We start from the raw sequence: 24,578 nt of genomic DNA on the forward strand, positions 1-24,578 counted from the left end.
GTGGTTAGCCATCTCAAAAGTAATGGGATACTTAGAAAATCACAGTTCAGATTTCAAAAATGCAGTTTCACAGAGACAGCAACATACAGTTTCACTTTTTTGTTTGTTTGTGGTTTTAGGGCGCAAAACTTCTATGGTCATTAGCGCCCAGCCCGTGACGTAGGAAACAGGAAAAAAACGAAATTTAAAACCAGCAGCAATGGGAACAAAGTCATAAAACTAGAGAAACTAAAGGCAGAAGGAATGCTTAAAAATCCACTATAGAAAGGGGTTTGTTGTCCCAATAAAAAAAAAAAAATTTCAAATGACTGACGTCATTTCACTGTCACTAATAAACTGGAGAACGCGGTCGGCTGAGCGCGTGTCATCTGCTAAAATCGACGATAGATCAGGCGATAGCTGTAGACGGGAGCGTAACGGATTAAAATAGGGGCATTCAATTAAAAGGTGTCTGACTGTCCACAGCTGAGGGCAGTGGGGACAGAGTGGGGGAGGATCACCGCTTAAAAGATGTCGATGGCTAAAAAGACAGTGCCCTATCCGGAGTCTAGCTAAAATTACCTCCTCCCGACGACGCGTTCGGGAGGAAGAGGTCCAAGGGCAAGGAAGGGCTATCACTTCCCGCAATTTATTATGGGGAAGTGTTGACCAATGCGCATGCCATAAATGAGCAACTTGGCGACATAATCCGCTCCGTAGATCGGTAATGGGAAGCGACTGAATAGCTGGCCGAGGAAGAGAGACTGCAGCCTTGGCCGCTATATCGGCCGCCTCATTCCCACAGATACCAGCGTGTCCCGGGAGCCAGAGGAACGCCACCGAGACGCCCCCCAGGTGGAGCAAGCGCAGACAGTCCTGAATCCGGTGGACCAGAGGGTGCACAGGGTAAAGAGCTTGGAGACTGAGGAGAGAGCTGAGAGAATCTGAGCAGATTACGTACTGTATCCACTGATGGTGGCGGATGTAGTGGACAGCCTGGAGAACAGCGTAAAGCTCCACAGTATAAACCGAACACTGGTCGGGAAGCCGAAAGTGATTTGGGGTGTCGCCAACAATATAGGCACTCCCTACACCTAACGATGTTTTCGAGCCGTCGGTGTAAATAAATGTGGCGTCCGTCATTTGTGCACATAGAGCAGCAAATGCCCGACGGTAAACAGGTGTAGGGGTACCATCCTTGGGAAATTGACATAGGTCTCGGAGCAAGTCGGTCCGGGGACGGAGCCAAGGCGGTGCTGTACCCCAAGTTGTCAAGAAGGTTTTAGGAAAGCGGAAGGAAAGAGAATGGAGCAGTTGACGGAAGCGGACTCCCGGGGGTAGTAGGGAGGAGGAGTGGCCTGCATACCCTACATCAAAGGAGGCGTCGAAAAAAAGGTCATGGGCTGGATTAGCAGGCATGGAAGACAGATGGCTAGCATAACGACTCAGAAGGACTGCCCGCCGATTGGACAGCGGAGGTTCAGCAGTCTCAGCATAAAGGCTTTCCACAGGGCTGGTGTAAAAAGCTCCAGACACTAAACGTAATCCACGGTGGTGGATAGAGTCGAGACGCCGTAGAATAGACGGCCGAGCAGAGTAGACTATGCTTCCATAATCCAATTTCGAGCGCACTAAGGCGCGATAGAGGCGGAGAAGGACCACTCGGTCCGCTCCCCAGGAGGTACCATTCAGGACACGGAGGGTGTTAAGGGAACGCAGACAGCGAGCCGAAAGATAGGAAACGTGGGAGGACCAGCACAGTTTTCTGTCAAACATAAGACCCAAGAATTTAGCGACGTCGGAAAACGGAAGGTTGACAGGACCTAGATGTAAGGAGGGCGGAAGAAACTCCTTACGTCGCCAAAAATTAACACAAACGGTCTTACTGGGTGAGAAATGGAAGCCGGTTTCGATGCTCCACGAGTGGAGGCGATCGAGACATCCTTGAAGACGTCTTTCAAGAAGGCTGGTCCGTTGAGAGCTGTAGTAGATCGCAAAATCGTCCACAAAGAGGAAGCGCGAGACATCAGGAAGGAGACAATCCATAATTGGATTAATGGCGATGGCAAACAGTACAACACTCAGCACGGAGCCCTGGGGTACCCCGTTTTCTTGGGAGAAAGTACGGGAGAGAGTAGTGTTCACCGCGCTCTGCCATAAATTCGCGAAGAAAAAGGGGCAGCCGGCCCCGAAAGCCCCAAGAGAACAGTGTGCGGAGGATGCCTGTCCTCCAACACGTATCGTATGCTCTCTCCAGATCAAAAAATATTGCTACCGTTTGGCGTTTCCGGAGAAAATTGTTCATGATATAAGTGGAGAGAGCAACAAGATGGTCAACTGCAGAACGATGCTTTCGGAATCCGCATTGGGCTGGTGTTAAAATACTGCGGGATTCCAGCCACCAAGCTAAACGGTAATTCACCATACGCTCCAAAACCTTACAGACACTACTCGTGAGAGAAATGGGGCTATAACTAGAGGGGAGATGTTTGTCCTTTCCAGGTTTCGGAACGGGAACGACAATAGCTTCCCGCCATCGCCTGGGAAAGGTACTGTCGGTCCAAATTCGATTATAAAGGCGAAGGAGGTAACGCAGACTATGGGTTGATAAATACAGCAACATTTGGACATGGATACCATCCGGTCCTGGGGCGGAGGAGCGAGAAGAAGAGAGGGCATGTTGGAGTTCCCGCATGGAGAAAACAGAATTGTAGCTTTCGTGATTTTGAGAGGAGAAAGCAAGCTGTCGCACTTCCGCTGCACGTTTCTTCGGGAGAAACGCTGGCGGGTAATTTGAAGAACTCGAAATCTCAGCAAAGTGCTGACCCAATGAGTTAGAAATTGCGACGGGGTCCACTAAGGTATCATGCGCAACAGTGAGCCCAGAGACCGGGGAGAAACTAGGCGCGCCTGAGAACCGTCGAAGCCGACTCCAAACTTCCGAGGAGGGAGTGAAGGTGTTAAATGAGCTAATAAAGAATTTCCAGCTTGCCTTCTTGCTATCGCGGATGACGCAACGGCATCGCGCACGGAGCTGCTTATATCGGATACAGTTGGCCAAAGTTGGATGGTGACGGAAAATGCGAAGAGCACGTCGCCGCTCACGTATTGCGTCACGGCATGCCTCATTCCACCAAGGAACTGGGGGCCGCCGGGGCAATTCGGAGGTGCGTGGTATTGAACGTTCCGCAGCTGTGAGAATAACGTCGGTAACATGTGTGACCTCATCGTCGACGCTGGGAAAGCGACGGTCATCGAATGTCGCTAGAGACGAAAAAAGTGTCCAATCGGCTTGGGCGAGCGCATATATGGCAGTTGAGGCTGCAGTCTAAGAACACATGGAAAGTGGTCACTCGAGTGTGTATCATCAAGGGCGAACCATTCGAAGGGCCGAGCTAGCGGAACAGTACCGACCGCAAGGTCCAAATGAGATAAATTTGTCGTGGAGGCAGACAAAAATGTGGGGACCCCAGTGTTGAGGCAGACTAGATCCGCTTGGTCGAAGACGTCTAGCAATAGTGAGCAACATGGACAAGGATGTGGAGATCCCCAAAGCGGGTGGTGGGCATTAAAGTCCCCAACCAGCAAATAGGGGGGTGGAAGCTGATCAAGAAGATGAAAGAGATCAGCTCGTGCCATTGGTGTGGACGATGAAATGTATACCGCACAAAGAGAGAACGTGTATCCAGAAAGGGAAAGACGGACGGCGACAGCTTGGAAGGAGCTGTTTAAGGGGAGTGGGTGATAATGGAGAGTATCATGGAGAAGAATCGTGAGTCCTCCATGGGCTGGAGTTCCTTCAACAGAGGGGAGATCATATCGGACGGACTGAAAATGAGGGAGAACAAAGCGGTCATGGGGATGCAGCTTTGTTTCCTGAAGACAGAAGATGACCGGCGAGTAGGATCGTAAGAGGATCGACAATTCATCCCGATTGGCTCGAATGCCGCAGATATTCCAGTGGATAATGGACATAGGGTGAACAGGAAATGGAGGAACGTGACCAAGGGTGCTGTCAACTCAACGACTGCTCTGAGCTTGCGACCGACAGCATGGAATGGCATTCAGTCGAAGGCAGAAGATCCTGATCCATAGGTTGGTCAGGAGCAGCTCCTGCCACCAGCGATCGGCCGGTTGACCGGCCACCAGCAGTGCGCCTCGGCGACACAGAAGACGGCCGAGGGCGATTTCCGCCAGGTGGTGCTGTAGATGGGACATGCCTTGGCGGAGAAGGAGAGGAACTGTGTTTCTTCGTAGCCTTCTTGGAAGTATGATGTTTAGATGAAGGAGGAACCGATGGTTGTGAAGTTGCGGTACGTAAAAACTCTTCACGAGAATGCTCTTTTTTCGAAGACTTGGTGTCTGACTTTCGGGCTCGAGATTTAGCAGAACCCGACGAAGGGTGAGCCATTGAGTGGGCAGGCGAAAGTGGTGAGGTTGAACGGGCGATCTTTGCGCTGGCCGATCTGACGACCGTGGTACTAAAGGTGAGGTCGCAAGCCTGCGTGGCCGCCTCCTTTGTTGGCCGAGGAGAAGCAAGGACAGTGCTGTATTTTCCTTTCTGAGGCACGGTGGGCTGTCGACTGGCGAATAATTTTCGAGCAGCAAAGGTCGACACCTTTTCCTTTACTCTAATTTCCTGGATGAGCTTTTCGTCCTTAAAAACGGGACAATCTCGAGAGGAAGCAGCGTGGTCACCCATACAGTTGATGCAGCGAGGTGATGGGAGGTGGACAAGCACCCTCATGGGCATCCTTGCCACACGAAACACATTTGGCCGGATTGGAACAGGACTGGCTGGTGTGATTGAACCGCTGACACCGATAGCAACGCGTAGGGTTTGGGACATAAGGGCGAACGGAAATTATCTCATAGCCTGCTTTGATTTTTGATGGGAGTTGAACTTTGTCAAATGTCAAGAAGACAGTGCGGGTTGGAATGATGTTCGAGTCAACCCTTTTCATAACCCGATGAACAGCCTTGACGCCCTGGTCAGACAGATAGTGCTGAATTTCTTCGTCAGACAATCCATCGAGGGAGCGTGTATAAACGACTCCACGCGAGGAATTTAAGGTACGGTGCGGTTCCACCCGGACAGGGAAGGTGTGGAGCAGAGAAGTACGCAGCAATTTTTGAGCCTGGAGGGCACTGTGTGTTTCTAACAACAGGGTGCCATTCCGTAATCTGGAACAAGACTTTACAGGACCCGCAATTCCGTCGACACCTTTCTGAATAATGAAAGGGTTGACCGTGGAAAAGTCGTGACCTTCGTCAGACCGAGAAACAACAAGGAACTGTGGCAACGATGGAAGAACCGCCTGTGGCTGAGACTCAGTGAACTTATGTTTGTGAGCAGACATAGTGGAAAGTGAGGAAACCATTGCGGAAGAATCCCCCATGATTACCGGCGTCTCCGATGGCACGCTCCTCCCTTGTGGGGGCCCTCACCGAGGGCACACCCGCCTTAGGTGATTGTTCACACCTCAGGTCACACCTCCCGACAAACGGACGGAGGGACCAATCGGCACTTTCGGAAGGTATCAGCTCGGGTAATCACCCCTCCCTGGGCTTGGCCGTTACCAGGGGGTACGTACGTGTCCTACCTGTCCACCCGGGGCGGGGAATTACGCGTTACCCCGTCACCGGCTATGCATGGAAGTGCGTGGGTCGGCCTTCAGACACGCACAGGGAGGAAAAAAGAGAAAGGGAAAGGAAAGAAGAGGGGGTCTCAAACGCCGCAGCGGAGAAAAGGGCAAGGAGAAGAGGGAAGGAAAAGAGAAGGACAGAGGAAGGACGAGGACTTGTAAGTGTAGAAAGCAAGTAAGTTGGAAAAGTTCCGAGCGTCCGTCTCCGGACGTAGGCACAAACCATACTCCCAGAGGGGGAGAAAGGGAAGGAAAGAGCCAGAGGTGAGGGGGGGGGGGCGAAGATGGGGGACGGGGAGGGATGCGGAAAGGGAAGGGAAGGTATGCAGCCCAGAAAGGAAGGAGGGCCACATTAGCTCGGGGTCCCGTGCTCGCTACACACGTGTCCACAAAAGAGTTGTGGACCCCCTGGGGGGATATACAGTTTCACTGTCCACATAACAGAGCCTTTAAATAGTAAAATGTCACAAATAGGAATTTTCAGTGACTTGTCCAAAGCATTTGATTGTGTGAACAATGACATCATGTTACAGAAATTACAATTTTATGGTATAAATGAAATGGCATATGAGTGGTTTAAGTCATACCTACAGAACAGGAACCAAAAAGTTTCCTTATATGGTTCAAGCGACTTAAGTTTCACACTTCATCTAACTGGGGTGAAATTATATTAGGTGTTCCGCAGGGTTCAATCAGGGGTCCCCTTCTGTTCTTGATATATGTGAACGACCTCCCTTCCTATCTGCAACAGGAAGCTGAACGCACACTGTTTGCTGATGATACAAGCATCATTATTAATCCAGTAAAAGAAACTCCAATTGAAAATAATACAAATAAGGTCTTTGGAAAAGTCAGTAATTGGTTTTCTGCAAATGGGCTTGCTCTAAACTTCGAAAAAACACAGTACATCCAATTTTCTGCTGCAAAAAGTACAGTTCCTTCAATAAATATAACCCATCAACAGAATTCTGTAGACAGGGTTGATCACACTAAGTTTTTGGGTGTACATATAGATGGGAATCTGAATTGGAAAATTCATATTTTGGATCTTCTAAAGCAACTAGGTTCAGCAACTTTTGCAATCAGAATAATTGCTAATTTTGAGGATACAGAAATCAGTAAGCTAACATACTTTGCAAACTTCCACTCTCTGATGTCATACAGAATAATATTTTGGGGTTAATTCAACATTTAGACAAAAAGTATTCACTGCTCAAAAGAAAATGGTTAGAATAATGTGTGGGGTTCATAGTCACACATCTTGTCGGTATCTTTTTAATAGATTGGGAATTCTTACAACAGCCTCACAGTACATTTACTCACTAATGAAATTTGTTCTCAACAACATGGTCCAGTTTAAAAAACAAGTGATGTTCATGATTATAATACCAGAAAAAAGAAAGACTGACACTATTCTTTACTCAACCTATCTTTGGCACAGAAAGGGATAAAATATGCTGCTATAAAATTTTTTGACAAATTACCAGACGAAATAAAAGTCTGACAGACAGCAGTAACAGCTTCAAAAATAAATTGAAATCATATCTCCTTGACAACTCCTTCTATACCATGGATGAATTCTTGAATAGGAATAAATAAGTCTACAAATATAGTATATCCATTTTGTGCCATTTAAGGGAATGGGGTATATAATAGTAATATTAATATATGTGTGTGTGTGTGTGTGTGTGTGTGTGTGTGTGTGTGTGTGTGTGCACGCACTCACTCACTCGACACATTCCACATCATAATGATTACCGTAACGTGCGACTGATCAATGGAACAAGCAACCAACTAAACACCCAACCACAAAAAGGAGTTGCATATGTTCAGATCTGGAGAATATGGTGGCCCATACCAGTGGCCTCTTGGTAGCCCAGAGGCAGAATGCAGTCACCAAAGTGCTCCTCCAAGACCTCAAATACTCTCCTGCTTTGATGGGGTCAAGCTCCATCCTACATGAACCACATTTTGTCAAAATCAGTGTCACTTTGGATAATGGGGATGAAATCATCTTCCAAAACTTTCAGGTACCATTCGGTAGTCACCATGTTATCAAGGAATATTGCACCAATTATTCCACGACAGGATATTGCATACCATGCGCACGGGCTGAGGATGAAAAGACTTCTCGATCGCAAAATGTGGATTCTCAGTCCCCCCCTAAATGTGCCAATTTTGCTTTTTGCCGAACCCATCCAAATGAAAGTGGGCTACGTTGCTAAACCAGACCATGTACATGCATATACTAATTCCCATCATGCCTTGTGGCCAACCGTGCAGTTTGAACATCATGACACAAGTTGTTCAGAGGTTATGACTATTTTATTTCATCAGGGTGTATACATGGATAAAGAAAAAAAAATCCCGGATTTCCCGCTTGAAAATAGACTTTCTCCTAGGTGAAAACACTTTTTCCATGTTAAGCGACAGTATATTTTCCATCAGAACTGAAAAACTTATCAATCCTTTGAATGGTTATGGTTTTATACATGGGCATAAAATTTCCCAGCACTTTAGAAAACGAAACTCAGGGGAAAATACACGTTTTGGAAATATCTTTGATGTGCAGCAACATGTACGATGCGTAGTTTTGTATTACAAAAGTATACATTGGAATTCCACCAAACACCGCATGTTATTTTCCGAATCATTGAAATCGAGATTGTGATGTGCATTTGTAAGCCAGTCATAGTTCATGTCACGTGATCTCGCCAGCCGATGGCAGCGGATATTCAGAGCATAGGACACGTGATGCAGTCAGCCAACAGCAACATCACTGTTAAGTAGCACAAACACACAGCGTTGCTACAAGATAAGCAAATCTGTCACACATAATATTATGTCTCTAAGGTTAATAAGCTGCAAGAGAAGCTAAGCTTTCGTGTATAATGTTTATCTTTCCTGCGCGTGTTACACTTTAAGATATATCACACAAATGTGGCAGAAAAATTTTTAATGACATAAATGTCTGATCCAAATGAGAGTCAAACGCTGTGTGATTTAAGAAATTCATTGTACATTTTCGCACATAGTTCAACTTACGTAAAAGGATATTTACTTTGAAAGTAAAGCTTTTCAAACTACCATTCGCAATATTTTCCCGCGACTTGTTAGAAACAGGTTCGTTTCAGCAGTTAGCAGAGAGTGCAGATAACAGGTGACACCGCGCTTGCGCAGCTACCATGACGTAGGAAGCCCATATGTACATACGTGTAAAACTTTGAAAGATCATACATTACGTCACAGAAGAAACAACACATCAAAGAATACTCCAAGAGCATTGGAATTTTGTGAACCATACTAAAATGTGTACATTCGTATGTCCAGAATCCCAATGAAGTAGGCCTCGACCTGATATTAAGCTTTTCAGTGTGGTTTTCGGGATGTAAATTTTCTTGGAGCACCAGTACTGTATTATATCATGTTCGGTTCTTTATTATGGCATAATGCCATATGTGCTAGAAGATGAAAACGCGCACCTGAAATTCAGTGAAAAGTTGAAACTAGCCAGTACTGTGGAATTAAACATTTTGTTTCAAATACATTGACTGCCTCTGCGAAAAGGTTAATAAAAGTCAAATTTCTTCAGCAAACAGACAAAAATAACTTCGTTGTTCTGCAAGGCGATTAATGCTCAACTGTCAGAAAGGTGGAAATAAAATAAAATCTGAAACTAATAACATATTTTATCCTTCCGTAATTATATGAATGTATTTTAATTCACTTGATAGCTCCCGGCCACAGATATCCGTTTTGCTTTCATTTGACGTAAGAGTAAACGAAGGGGACACAGCAAAATCACTAAATGTAAACACAGGTCACGTGGAGACTACCCACTATAACTCAGACTGCTCTGCGCATCAGCCCCAGATCTATGATATTTGCTAACCGGGTCAATGCTAAAAAAATCGTATTTTCAAAAATATGTTCATCTTGTAGAGCACATCTTTCTGAAAAGTCTGAAACATAAAACATGTGTTCGAGGAAATGTAAGGCATGTTATTTGGTCTTAAGCATTCCAAAGTGCAGTGCCACGCCTCTTCATACAGCATTCTTCTATCGCACATCACTGTATTTCGCTCTGTAGAATTGAAACATGTATATTTTGTAACTGATGCCATCAAACTATTTTCAGGACAGTGGAAATTGAGATGTCCTGTGGTGCCTCTCCTGATCCCAGTCAGCTGGTTTGACAGCCTAACCCCTCTTAAAAATAAATAAATAATCTTGCAATTCATAGCAGATGGGATTATTTGTAATCGAGAGAACAAGAACTCCTCGGAAAATCTGCACTCATTATTGCCTGTTAGCTAATAACTTGCTGTGTGTGACAAAATTAAATATAGGATGCATAAAACCAATAAAGACAAGAGACAAGCAAGAAATTACACATTTATTCAATCCTTAGCAACTACAATTTTTTTCTCTCTAATCTTGCTACAGCTTTACATGGTGTGCTTTCCTTTCTGTTATCTAATACGGAAAAAGCTGTTAACACAAATAATACCCAAGACTGATGTGGTTTCTCGATCTGATTACATCTATTTCGTCACTGTCTGATAGACAAAACAAAATAGGCCTTTCTAATATTGCAGCAATTTTGTAACACACACCAAATAAACGAGACTGTTTTGGCACAAATTGTCATTTTTATAACACAACAGAATATAATTCACGAAGTACCAATATCAAATGCCTATAAGGCCTACTACAAGTTAAAAGCTTTAGGAAATAGTTTCACATTTCATTCATACGCACCAGTTTCTCAAGTATGACACCAACAAGTAGTATTATGAAATTTTTATATAAATTTGGAATCATCTTACTCTTCCATAATTTGTGGGATATCCCAGTTTCATCACCTTCCTTGTTCTAACAATCTTGTCTTCACCAGTTCTGTAGCTATTCCTGCCATTGTCAAAATTTGTTCGCCAATTAACTTCACTAACCCTGCCAGAATCACAGGTCTAGTTAGCCTGCGATTATTCTCCGGTTAGGTGTTGTTACATGTTCGTACAACACGTTTTCTGCGTTACTTCAAGAACAGAATTTAAGTGGCTGCTAGCCGGGGACTGTACAACTGGTCCTCACTAATGTAGCGGTCTGGCCAAAAATTTTCTGTCAAAATTTCATTTTCTTGGATACACCAAGATGATAATATGTAATCTTTCTCACCTGTTATTCCTGGTAGTCATTTATTTCCAGTCTGGTAGTCTGAATCTATGGATTTTGCTAGTACCTATAACTATGCTAATCATTCGCAAACCCAATCAACCACATAGACAGCATTTGGCATTCATCCGTTCGGCTTTACTTCACTCAGCTCGTATAGCCCCGTCCCCTTTTGTCTGTGGAAAGTTTATTTCTAGATGTGACATGGATTCTCCTGACAGAAACATCACGTACACTATGCACGCATTCAAAAATCAACTTATGATTCATTCAGAAATCAAAATGTGTTCAAAAACCAACAGGGATGCGTTTCAAACTCATATGAACAATCAAAAGACCAATGTGCACTGGATGCTAAGCACTTTGTGAAACAAGTTTTCCCCCCCCCCCCCCCTCAAGAATATGAATTTGGCGCCCCCTTTCCCCAGCAGCATCTAGCTGCGACTGCTTGCACAGCCAACAGTCACATTCCTGTAGCCAGAAGTGGGAGAATCTACTACTCAAACGCGTCTCAACTGCATGCACATGAGCCCACTCTTAACTGCTAAAACGAATCTAATGTAAAAAGTTGTGACTTCACACTCTTCAGAGGGAATTTGTTGTTATGAAGTATTGCATAGTCTTTCTAAAGCCTTTGACACATTTTGCTGTTGGCAGATGCTTGCATGAGCACTGTGTATCGTCGTATACAGCGCATTTCCTTTGCAATTTAAGATATTTTTGTTTTTTCTCTCGTTTATGTTTTATTGTTGAAGTATTATTCTGCAGTAGCAGGATACAGTAATATCCTTTGTTAGAGTATCGGTTCTTGCTGGTCTAAATTACAAAAATTTAACAGAAAACTAAAACAACGAAAAATTCCCGGGTTTTTCCTGTTTTATCCTGGATGAAAGAATTCTCAGGTTTTTCCCAGATCGCCTGGTTGTCCCAAGTTGTATACACCCTGATCATACAGTTCAATAATTTTCACCCTGTAATTACATCAAATGGGAACTCAATGTTGTAGTATTACAATATTCAGGCTGTATCAAAGAGAAACAATGTACAGGCTGTATCAAAGAGAAACATCAAATTTTAAAAAATCATGACTATAATATTTGAGTAAGTGCATGAACAAAAAAATGTTCAAATGTGTGTGAATTCCTAAGGGACCAAAGTGCTGAGGTCATCGGTCCATAGACTTACACACTACTTAAACTAACTTATGCTAAGAAAACACACACACACACACACACACACACACACACACACACACACAAAAACAACAGTCTCTGGCAGCTGAAGTCAGACTAAGAGCAGCACATGACGGGAGGAGGCTGGGGCGGGAAGGCGAGGGATAGTAGGATAGGGGTGGGGGATGGTAAAGTGCTGCTGGGGAGCATACAGGGATGATATGGAGAGAGGATAGGGCAGCTAAGTGCAGTCAGGAGGTTAGGCAGAGGGTAGGGGGGAGAGGAGGGGAGGGGGAGTGGAAAAGGAGATAAGTTGATAGACTGAGTGCGTTGGTGGAACAGAGGACTGCATAGCAGTGGAATGAGAACAGGGAAGGGGCTAGATGGGTGAGGACAATGACTAACGAAGGTTGAGGCCACAAGACTTTTGGGAACATAGGATATACTGCAGGAAGAGTTCCCATCTGCACAGTTCAGAAAAGCTGGTGTTGGTGGGAAGGATCCATATCATACAGACTGTGAAGCAGTCACTGACATGAAGAATGTTGCATTGGATGGCATGCTCAGCAACAGGGTCAATCAGTTGTTTCTTGGCCATAGTTTGTCGGTGGCCATTTATGGGAACAGACAGCTTGTTGGTTGTCATTCCTACATAAAATGCAGCACAGTGGTTGCCACTTAGATGTTATATAACATGACTGGTTTCACAAGCTGCCCTGCCTTTGATGGGATAGCTGGTGTTTGTGACCGCACTGGAGTAGGTTGGGGTGGGTGGATGTATGGGACAGATCTTGCATTTAGATCTATTACAGGGAATATGAGCTATAAGGCAATGGGTTGGGAGAAGGGATTGTGTAAGGATGGATGAGAATATTGTGTAGGCTTGATGGATGGCTGAATACCCCTGTGGAGGATGTGGGAAGGTCAGTAGGCAGGGCATTCCTCATTTCAAAGCATGACAATTGGGCATCCCAACTGGTTACTGTGCCCCCACTGAGAGAATTTCTGCTCTCTTCGATCAACACCTTCAGCCTACTACCCACATCATACCCTCCTACAAAGATATGATCAATTTCCTTCACATACTCTCCAGAGTTCCTGTTACTTTACTACATACTGCCCTGCTCATCACCACTGATGCCACCTCCCTTTACACTAACATCCCTAATGCCCATGGCTTTACCACTATTGAACATTACTTTTCACAACACCTAATGGATTCCATACCAAAAACCTCCTTCCTGTTAGCCATGACCAACTATATCCTCACCCATAATTACTTCTCCTATGAAGGCATGACTTTCAAACAAATCCGGAGTATGGTTACGGGCACCCACATGGCACCATCCTATGCTAACCTATTCATGGGCCATCTAGAGGAATCCGGTCCTACTCAGTCCAGAAAGCCACTTTCCTAGACGTTGACCTCCACCTCAAAGATGGCTACATCAGTACCTCTGTCCATATCAAACCTACCAATCACCAGCAATATCTCCCAGCCATCCATGGCCATCGCATCTGCAGTGACGAGTGGTCTCTCTCAAAATTTATCAAGGGTCTCACTGAGACCTTTACAAACAGTAAATACCCTCCCAACCTTGCACAAAAACTAATCTCCCATGTCTTATCCTTCCAGTCACCCATCAACTCCCACAGTCCCACCATCCAGCCCTAGAGCCAGATTACCCTCACAACTCAGTACCATGCAGAACTAGAGCAATTGAATTACATTCTCCACCAGGGTTCTGACTACCTCTCATCATGTCCTGAAATGAGAAATGTCTTGTCCATCATACTTCCCATGCCCCCCATAGTGGTATTCCACCATCCACCGAACCTCACAATATCCTTGTCCATTCCTACACAACCCTTTCTTCCAACCCATTGCCTAACGACTCAATGCCTGTAATAGACCTAGATGCAAGACCTGTCCCATACATCCTTCCACCACCGCCTACTCCAGTCTGGTCACATACATCACATATCCCATCAAAGGCAGGGCTACCTGTGAAACTGGTCATGTCACCTACAGGCTCAGCTGCATTCTACAGGGGCTGACAACCAGCAAGCTGTCTGGCCATGAATGGTCACCGACAAATTGTGGCCAAGAAACAACTGGATCACCCTGTGGCTGAGCATGCCATCCAACATGATGTTCTTTATTTCAATGACTGCTTCACAGCCTGTGCCATACAGATCATTCCCACCAACACCAATTTTTCTGAATTGCACAGGTGGGAACTCTCCCATGTTCTCATAACTCTTTTGGCCTCAACCTTCATTAGTCATTGTTCTCACCCGTCTAGCCCCTTCCCTGCTCCCATTCAAGCACCACCCAGCCCTCTACCCCACCAACACACCCAGTCTTATTACTTCTCTCCTTTTCCACTACCCTCCCTCTCACCCTGCCCTCTGCCTAACCTCCTGACTGTGACTAGCTGCCCTACCCTCTCCCCACTTCGTCCCTGCAAACTCACCAGCAGCACTTTACCGTACCCCACCCCTATCCTTCTATCCCTCCCTGCTGCAGCCTCCTCCTTAGCCTCACCCAATTGCCTCTCCCATGATGCACCACTGCTGCTGCTGCTTGTAATCTGGCTTCAGCTACCAGACATTGTGGTCTGTGTGTGTGTGTGTGTGTGTGTGTGTGTGTGTGTGTGTGTGTGTGTGTTTTGTCTATTTTTGACAAAGGTCTTGTTGGCCGAAAGCTTATTTTGTAAGTCTTTTTACTGAGCCTATATGCAACTCAGCATCTCTGCTATATGGTGTGTTCCAGATATATCTTTTTTTTTTAATCCAAATGTGAAACTTTGATTGCTTTTATGACCTAAGTGTGGTAAATTTCATTGACATTTCCTTAAGTTTTCGCTTCCATCTGCAACATCGGAATGTTCTCGTACCGGCCGATTACACGTAAATGAGTAAATTTATATCCTGTTAATCTTGATGTTTTTAAAAAAAAAAAAAAAAAAAAAACAACATGTCACCCAGAGACAGGGGACAATACAGTGAGTACACCATTTTTCTGTTGTGTGGTATTTATATCGAATACTATGGACATTTTAATATTAATTTACTAATACTAACTCATTATACACCCTATCAGAAACATTAAACCTGTTGATACCAGCTACTTACTTTGACCCATGTTGTAGTCATAATGACAGACATAAACCACTTATTAAAATCCAACAAGCATAAAATATTTCTCGTAGCAAAAATTATAGTTATTCTCATGACACATCCATTGGCTTCACCTGACTGCCTTCTTTCAGTCTAACAAACTTTGGGTTATGCTACAGAACAGTACGTCACCACAACTAAGATTTCTTTTTCACAGTCGTTGGCTTCAACTCACAATCAAACTGTCACCTTCCAACCTAACATAGATTTAAAGCTATCCTACAGCTTAGTCTGCCACATGCTACAAACCAAAAAATAATATAAAATGAAAGAAATAGTGTTATGTGCTGTGTCTGTGCATTTATGATGTCACATACCACAAAGACAAATTCTGGTATCAGTGAGTGCAATCTACCTTTCCTAGATCACAAAATCATTTTAGATTGATTACATAAGAAGTGTGATGAACTTGGTGGCAGTAAATATACGTGTTAGTTGTAATACTAACACACAAAAACATGTAAGTACACAGAGGTTGCTTAAATGCAGATCATCTTGTTTTGTGGCTCAAAATTTAACTGACAATGTATGACAAAAATAGAGTAACAAATCTTAAGAAAAGCCTTATTCAATGGAAAATGCATTGACAAATACAGTACATCTGAGTAATACTGACATAATACAGGAATAATAATCATCATACCCATACATTCAATGTACATTCTCACTCTATAATCATACGTTCATGTCTCTGGAAACACAGCAACCACTCACACAAGTAAAGTAACATTTTCGGTGGTAGTAACTTATGGAGAATTGATTGGTTCACAGAGCGACTATCTCTTCATGCCAAGTAATAAAATATATGATTAAGTTCATAAATTTTTTCCCCTGACAAAATGATATCATTTGACAACATACTGGTGTACCACAGTGTGTATGCACATTGCTGTCCAAGACGCAGATCACTAATGTTTTATTGTACCTTTCGGCAGAGAGCACTTCCCATCTTACAAATTATTAGGTTTTCTTTCTGTTCCATTCGTACATGGAGTGCAGGAAGAATGATTGCTTAAAGGGCCCTGTGTGCATCTCGCCTTCACAGTTCCTGCAGGAGCAATACATAGGGGATTGTAGTACACTCCTACATTATTTACTTAACGCTGGTTCTGAAAACTTTGTTAGTACAATATTTCGCAGTGTAGTTTGTGTCTATCTTCAAGCATCTCCCAGTTCAGGTTTTTCAGCATTTTCATGATGTTCTCATATGGGTCAAACAAACCTGTGATGCTTGGTGATGCTCTTCTAACATTCAATAACACCTGTTAGTCCCACACACTTTCAGCATTCTAGGGTGGGTCACATGAGTCCTTATAAGCAATCTCTTTTGTAGACTGATTGCACCTTCCTAGTATCCTGGCAATGAAAACAAGTCTGTTGCTGGCTTTACCTATGACTGAGCCTATGTGATCACTCCATTTCACATCCCCGTAAATTGTTACACCCATGTATTTGTATGAGTTGACCGATTACAGTTTTCAATTTCTGTCCATTTAAAACGTGTAGCCATTCTCTGTAGCATTTTGAAATATTATCAAGACCTGGCTGAATGTTTGTGCAGTTCTGTTCGCTGATACTGCTTCACTGTAAATAATTGCTTGACCTTGAAAAGTTCGAGGGTGCTATTAATATTGTCTGCATGGTCATTAAGATACATAATGGGCAAAAAGTGTTCCAGTAAACTTCCCTCCACAACACCTGAAGTTTTTTCCACATCTGTCAATCATTCATCATCCAAGACGACTTCCCTATATGAAATCTTCAACCTAGTCACAAGTTTCTTTTGATATCCCATATGATTTTATGTTTTTTAGTATGAGGGACAGTGAAAGTCTCACTATCACTTCTAAAAAAATAAAGAAGTGTAAATAAACCTTGTTTGTATGAAGATGCATGTTTTTAGTACTGATATATGACCTCTGTTATGGGTCATCCTGAGATCCATCAGGTAATTACGCCAAAGCACAAATCGTTAGCAAGGCAAGGGCTTTAAGTAGCAGATTTTTGATATGAGAATGACCTGTGACAATTGTCAAATTTGGTTAAACTAAACTTGACCAAGACAGCATCTTTTTTCATTACAATTACAAATGTTCAAAGTTGCTTGACACATCTTTAATTACGGAAGTCCTGGGAGACACTGAAATCCCCATGCCACAGTACTGGAGCACACCACAAGATAACCCAAAACAAAATGGCATAGCCCGCAGATAAACAGGCATAATGTGGAATTTGTTTTCTGCATTTGAACAAAACAATGCTGCAACAATCCATGCGGAGTTGGTGGATGCATATGGCTACACTGCACCATCATATGAAACAAGTGTTAGGTGGTGCACATGATTCCAGTTTGGTCAAACAAGTCTGAAGGCATAGAACAATTTGCAAAACACCTCTTTGTGAAGAATCATACATCATGAGATGTGGAGGCACTGGCACTTTAAGTATTGCAATCAAGGTGACAGTGAATAATGGAATTCAATTACAAATCAGTTTTCAGCTTCTTGCATGACATTTCAAATACGAACAGGTTGGCCTACTAGATCAGACACCACACAGACACACACACACGCACGCACGCACGCACACACACACACACACACACACACACACACACACACACACACACACAGAGAGAATAAATGACAACCAATCAAACTTCCCCACCCCCTCCCTCATATCAAAAGAAAAACCATACACAGCCTACAATTAAAAGAAAAAAAAAAAATGAATCCTCCACAACAAAAACAAAAATCCACAACCACCCCCCCCCCCCCACCCACCTTCCTCCCCAAACCTCACCAACCCCCCACCTCCCCCAGAGCCACAGCCAACCCCCACCCTCTCCACCCCCAAAACCTAACTAAACCACAACCCTGGCCCTGTACATCTTACTAACAGCCCGTAAGAAAACCCTCAGGGACGCTCTTCCGCCAACAGTACACATCTAAATGAGCCTGAAGGTTGGAAGAGCGCCTCTTCCCCCTCCCTATTACAGATTTAACAGCCCCCAAAACCCCTCTATAGTATTTGTACAGGCCCCACTCTCATAATTCTTGAACTCTACATTGTGATTAACAACTAAACGACTGTAACCCTCCCGACCCAACCCACTATAAGATGCAAACCCATCAGAGACTACCGTACTACCCTGTTCTACATAATCTTGAATCAATCCCACTAAGTCCCTCTTTGTACGATTTTCCACAACCATAACACACACACAGAAGAACCAGACCTCGATACCACAGCCCCCCCACACCCATAAACCAACCAAGGGCTTACCCTTCCCATACTTCCTCCTACCAAACTGTGACTCATCAATCTCAACCTTTACTCCAGGCCCACCCAACTTACCTCTGTATTTAATGCATTCTGAACAAACCTCCTGACAAAAAGAATACCAATCAAGGACCGTTCGCTCACTCACACCCACCTCATGCACGCAAAAACTGTGTGAAGACTGATAACAAAAATGGTAACGCATCAACACAGTTTCACGCAAAGCCCCCTAGACTTCTCGAACCAGGTACCCCAACGAATTGAGCGCCAAACGTTGTCATACCGGCATGTCCACATACAGCTGTTCCTGGCCCGAGACACCGGAACTTTCATTAACTTCATATACTCACCACATACAGAGCACTTTACCAGCTCGGCCAGTAATCCAAAAAGCTGCAAAAATTTGATGAGCAACATAGCAATGTCACCCATCGTACCACACAGCCGAAAACGGTTCATTTTATCAGTCATATCCATTCCTAACAATGACATAAAAAAATAATTTCAAAAAATTCAAACACAACAAACCACATACAACGCTACATTATCATATAAAAAACCCAAAAATTAAACAATCAACTCACGGCACAATATGCCACTAATCTTCACTTACAACCACAACAACAGCCGACAACGTCAACAACTCAAATGAACCCAATAGGTCACACACCACACAACCCACAAACCCCACCAAAGAGCACCATCGGACCGCAACGACACGCCACATACGAGGGGGGGACCCAAAAGAAACCGGACTCTGAGGGCACTGCCACTTGTAGACGTAGTGCAGGGCTCTCACGCTATATGGTGTCAGTAGAGACCTTCATGAAACAGCTGTTCAGACGGTGTCAGTGTAGAGCTGAACGTGCAAGTGTGGTATTATGTTTCTCTGACTATTGGCGGGTTACCTCTGCGAAGTCATTATGCCAACTTTAAAAGAACAAAGAGTGTGTGTGAAATTTTGTTTCCTACTTTAAAAAAGTGCAATGTAGACACACCAAATGCTTCAGGAAGCTTTCCAGGAGGATGCTATGAGCCGCACACGGTTTTCGAGTAGTTTGGGCGCCTTAAACGTGGTGAGATGTGTGTTGAAGACCAAACTCATTCTGGACGCCCTTCAACATCACGAAATGAAGAGAACATTGAAAAGGTCCGCCAAAAGATCAACGAGGATCGTCGCCACACAATCGACCAAATTTCAGCAGAGACAGGAATCAGTTGGAGCTCGTGCCAGCGGGTTTTGAATGAGGATTTGCACGAGACTTGTTGCTGCTCAATTTGTTCCGCACCTTCTCACACAGGAGCAAAAAACCATCCGCATGAATGTGTGTCAGGACTTGAAAACAGAGATTGCATGTGATCAAAACTTCTTGAACACAGTCATTACAGGGAATGAGAGTTGGTGTTATGGGTATGACCCAGAAACCAAGCAAGCGTCAAGCCGGTGGAGGACTCCCAACTCTCCCAGACCAAAAAAAGCAAGGCAAGTGGGGTCAAATGTGAAGACGATGATCATTGTCTTTTTTGATGTTCGTGGAATTGTGCATGGGGAATTCGTACCCCCTGGCCAGGCTGTTAACCAGCACTTTTATTTGGATGTCTTAAGGCGGCTGCAAAAGGATGTGAGGAGGAAACACCCGGAGCTTTGGCGATCAGGTGACTGGTTTCTGCATCACGACAACGCTCCAGCCTTATGAGTGACCCACTATTTGGCATCTCAGAGGTGGTGTGTCATTCCCCACACTCCGTATTGGCTGGACCTAGCCCCGTGCGACTTTTTCCTATTTCCACGAATGAAAAAACGCTAAAAGGGGAGCATTATGACGATGTCGAGGCGGTAAAAACAGCTTTGCAGAGGGCACTGGACAATATCAAACTTGAAGAGTTTGAAACATGCTTCCAACAGTGGGAAAAGAGAGTTGACAAGTGCATCGCATGTAATGGGGAGTATTTTGAAGGTGACTGAAGTAATTTTGTAAAAAGGTTCATCAATTAATTTTTTATGCCAACAATCCGATTTCTTTTGGTCCCCCCCCCCCCCCCTCATAAAAACACATCACAAGCGCACACTAAACCAACAACAAAACCTTACCTGCAACCTACAAACATGCCACCAGAGAGCACCACCGACAGTACAAAAAGACATCTACAAACACGTGACACTCGCAAACTGAACTTCGTGCCGTCGTGATGTCACACACCACAACAGACTTACGTCACGGGTCAAAGCCGACGGGTGGTATCGGACACTTCTGGTGACCTATATATTTCACTGAAGGCTACATGCATAGCCCTTTTAACAGTCAAATTATGTGTTTTATGTAGCAGCTCTCAAAGTAGAAGGTTATACTTTCTTTCACACTTATTAAGCAGTTGTTTGTTTTATAAGTAGAACCTACTGGAATTTTGTCGACTGAAGGTAGATCTGGCCTGTCATTCTGCCATGGTAATTTTTCAAATTTAGTACGAGTTATGTCATGACCCCATTTCCTATTTTTCATTATTTAAATACGTATGTATGTATGTATGGTATACAGATTATGTATACTGTACGAACATTACCAGAAATAGGGTGTAGACATCGAGCATCACTAAACACTGTCACAACAATTTTATTTCATGATCACATTCATTGGCATCACCATCTCATTTAAAAAAAAATTGTCACTTCCCAACACAACCTAGATCTAAGCTAATGCCACACCAGTCTTACCAATGATTAAAATAATGTAAGCCTATGGGGGAGGCAGAATTAACACACTCAAATCACAGTAGTCATACACAGAGTGATGCTGGAAGTGGTGATCTCTGTTATATGTTCAGTTCTTCTGTATGAACCAGTATGAAAAATATAATGTTGCCCACTTCTTTCAAAGCAGTCACTAAACATCCATGTCTCTTCCCTTTGCAGTTTTAAAGTAAGACACTCTTTGTCTGTGAAAAATTAAGATGCATGGTTTTTCATTGTTGCTGTTGTGGTCTTCAGTCCAAAGAATATTTGCTGCAGCTCTCCACCTGAGATTATCCTGTGCAAGTCACTTCACCTCAGAATAACAACTGCAAATTACTTCCTGTTGAACCTGTTTACTATCTTCATCATCCCTTTGTCTCTCCCTCCAAAGCCAAAATAACAATTCCTCAATGCCTCAGAATGTGACCTAACAATCTCTTCTATTACACAGTCAAGTTGTGCCACAAATTCCTTTCTCCTTAGATCTATCCTGAACATCCTCTTTACTTATGTGATCTAGCAATCTAATCATCAGCATTCTTCTGTCATTTGACAAGCTTCTGTTCTCATCTTGACTGAACTGCATTCTGTTACATTTCATTTCCACACATGATTACACTTCAAACACCTCCAGAAAAGACATCCTAACATTTAAATTTATATCAGATATTAAATACCCCTTTCTCGGAAATGCTTTTCTTGTTAGCCTACAGCCAGTCTGTAGTCTATAACCTCTACTTCGACCACCCTCAATTTGATGGAAAAAAAATCTCTTTTTAGTCTTATTTTCTAATTAATTTTTATCAGCCTCACCTGTCTTAATTCAACCATGTTCCATTATCCTCATTTTACTTCTGTCGACATTTGTCTTATAACCATATTTCAAGACACTGCCCATTCCTTTCACCTGCTCATGTAACTCATTTGCCATCTCTCATAGCTCTGCAATATCACTGGTAAAACACAAAGCTATTGCTTATTCTCTTTGAATTATAAATCCCTTTCCAAACTTCTCCTTACTACATGTAGTACCTGCTCGGGTCAATGGAGGCTTTCGATCCCACCCGTCGGCTTTCACCCGTGACGTAACGGTGGTGTGGTGTGTGATGTCATGAAGGTGCGGAGTTTAGTTTATGAGTGTGTTGTGTTTGTAGATGTCGTTTTGTTGCAATCGGTGCTGTCCTCTGGTGGTGTTTTTATGGTTCGTGTGTTATGTGGTGTATTGGCTTCATTTTGGTGTTGCTGCTTGATCTGTTCAGTTGTCGTTTGCGACTGGTCTTCAACAGAAATTGGTTTCAGAGAGTTAAGAATTAAGTTTTGTTGTGTCTATGTTATTGTACTGCTGTTTGCTGTATGTTGCGTTATGAGTCGTTTAATTTAATTTGTGGCTGCTTTTGTTAGGTACGGATATGACGGATAAATATAACACTTCTCGTTTGCAGGCGGAAATGGGGGACAAAATGATGTCCCTGATAAAATTCTTACAATTATTCAGGCTGTTGGCTGAAGTGGTGAAGTGCAGCATGTGTCCACAGAACATGCGGTTGGCCAGAGTTCCGGCGCCTCGGACCAGGGACATGTGGCAGTGCCGTAGGGACAACCTATGGCGCTCCATAAGGCGTAGTACCTGGTTCAAGAGGTCTAGGTTGGGTATGTGAGAGAGAGTATTGAAGACTTATTATTTTTGGTATTGATCCCCCAATAGTTTTTGTGCGCATGAGACTGGTGTTAGTGATAGGACGGTTTATGACTAGTTTTCATTTTGTATGAAAGTTTGTTCTGAATGTATTAAGTACAGGGGTAAGTTGGATGGGCCTGGGGTGGCCATGGAGGTTGACAAGTAGCAGTTTTGGAAGAGGAAGTATGGGGGGGGGGGGGGGGGGGTCGGTAAGTCTCCTGTTGGTTTATGGGTGTGGGGGGCTGTTGTATATGGGGGTTATTTTTCAGAGTGTGTTTTTAGGGTTTTGGAGGGGCGCATGAAAAGACTAAAATAATTCTCATCGAAATTGTAAGGTTAATTATAACACGTGCTGTCACAAAATATATACGCCTTACTATCCATTAGTAAGGTGTGGGGGGCATATAGTACATAAAAAATTATCACCAATTTAGTATTAAAAGAGTTTTCTCTGCTGAGAAAACAATACAAACTCCCAGAAATGAAATCCTCAAAGAGTCTAACAAGCGTTATTATAGTCACAGTCTAACATATTCTGTGCCATAGCAACCTTTTAATTAACTCTGTTCCGTTTTCTGAGCATTTTGAGTGTTTCGACCATAAAGTTGATAAGTAGCAATGGCACTGTATTTCGTGGAATAAATAAAGAGTCATCTTGAAGCACAAGAGAAATATGACGAAACACAGTAATGTTTCACGGAAGTTTACATAAAACAATATAAAAGATGGAAAAAGAATGCTACAGTTTCACCTACTCAACACTATTCTAGAAGATAATAAAATGACAACTTGGTTAGAGGAGAAAACAGTCTATGGGCTCCTTCGGGAGTGATCTTAACAATACCGCGAAGAGAATAGGAGAAATAACCCGAAATAAACATTACGTCCCATCTTCCAAATGCAAGTGCAGTCCGTAAAAAGGTGTAAAGAATTGTTCTATGCAAATGAACGAAAAGAAGCTTAGAAATAAAGGTAGTAAGACAATATGAACCTGTCAGGCGACGCTGATACTTTTAGCCAACTAAACATTTGGTAAAACTCTACAGCTAGTGGACAAAATATAACGTTCTGTGTTCCAACAATCTCGCCACAAAATCCTGGACGTGTTTTGTTATGTTCTGAATGTAACGAGTCCTGGCGAAAAAAAAAAAAAAAAAATCAGTTTCATTAATTTTAAAACAGTCAGAAGTGTTCCTCTATTGTAGCTGCAAAATGCTGGCAGGATTTTATCGTATACTTAAAGAACTTACGTCCGTAAAGAGGATGTCGCAGCTTATTCATCTACCCACAAAACAAATTTGTCACTGCGCAGAGTCACACGTGCACAACCGACCATAACACCTTCAGACAGCACGCTAGTTCTACATACTACATAGTAGTCGGTAGATAATACTAAAACTATAAACTACTATTGCACATCGACTGTCTATAAGGTATCGATTAATCGATGTTGTTGTTGTGGTCTTCAGTCCTGAGACTGGTTTGATGCAGCTCTCCATGCTACTCTATCCTGTGCAAGCCTCTTCATCTCCCAGTACCTACTGCAACCTACATCCTTCTGAATCCGCTTAGTATATTCATCTCTTGGTCTCCCTCTACGATTTTTACCCTCCACACTGCCCTCCAATACTAAATTGGTGATCCCTTGATGCCTCAGAACATGTCCTACCAACCGATCCCTTCTTCTGGTCAAGTTGTGCCACAAACTTCTCTTCTCCCCAATCCTATTCAAT

General features: G+C 43.4%; 1 protein-coding gene across 1 annotated transcript in view; it reads right to left on the reverse strand.

Annotated features, from left to right (window-relative positions):
- The window catches only part of LOC124620955, a 40,343-nt gene extending 16,119 nt beyond the window's left edge, over window positions 1–24,224 (reverse strand). The window contains exon 1 of the mRNA XM_047147105.1: window positions 24,096–24,224. The gene's annotated coding sequence lies outside the window, so the exon portion shown is untranslated. The remainder of the gene's footprint in view (window positions 1–24,095) is intronic.
- Window positions 24,225–24,578: the final 354 nt, after the last annotated feature.

This window comes from Schistocerca americana, chromosome 1, assembly GCF_021461395.2.
Source record: "Schistocerca americana isolate TAMUIC-IGC-003095 chromosome 1, iqSchAmer2.1, whole genome shotgun sequence".
Lineage (NCBI taxonomy): Eukaryota > Metazoa > Arthropoda > Insecta > Orthoptera > Acrididae > Schistocerca > Schistocerca americana.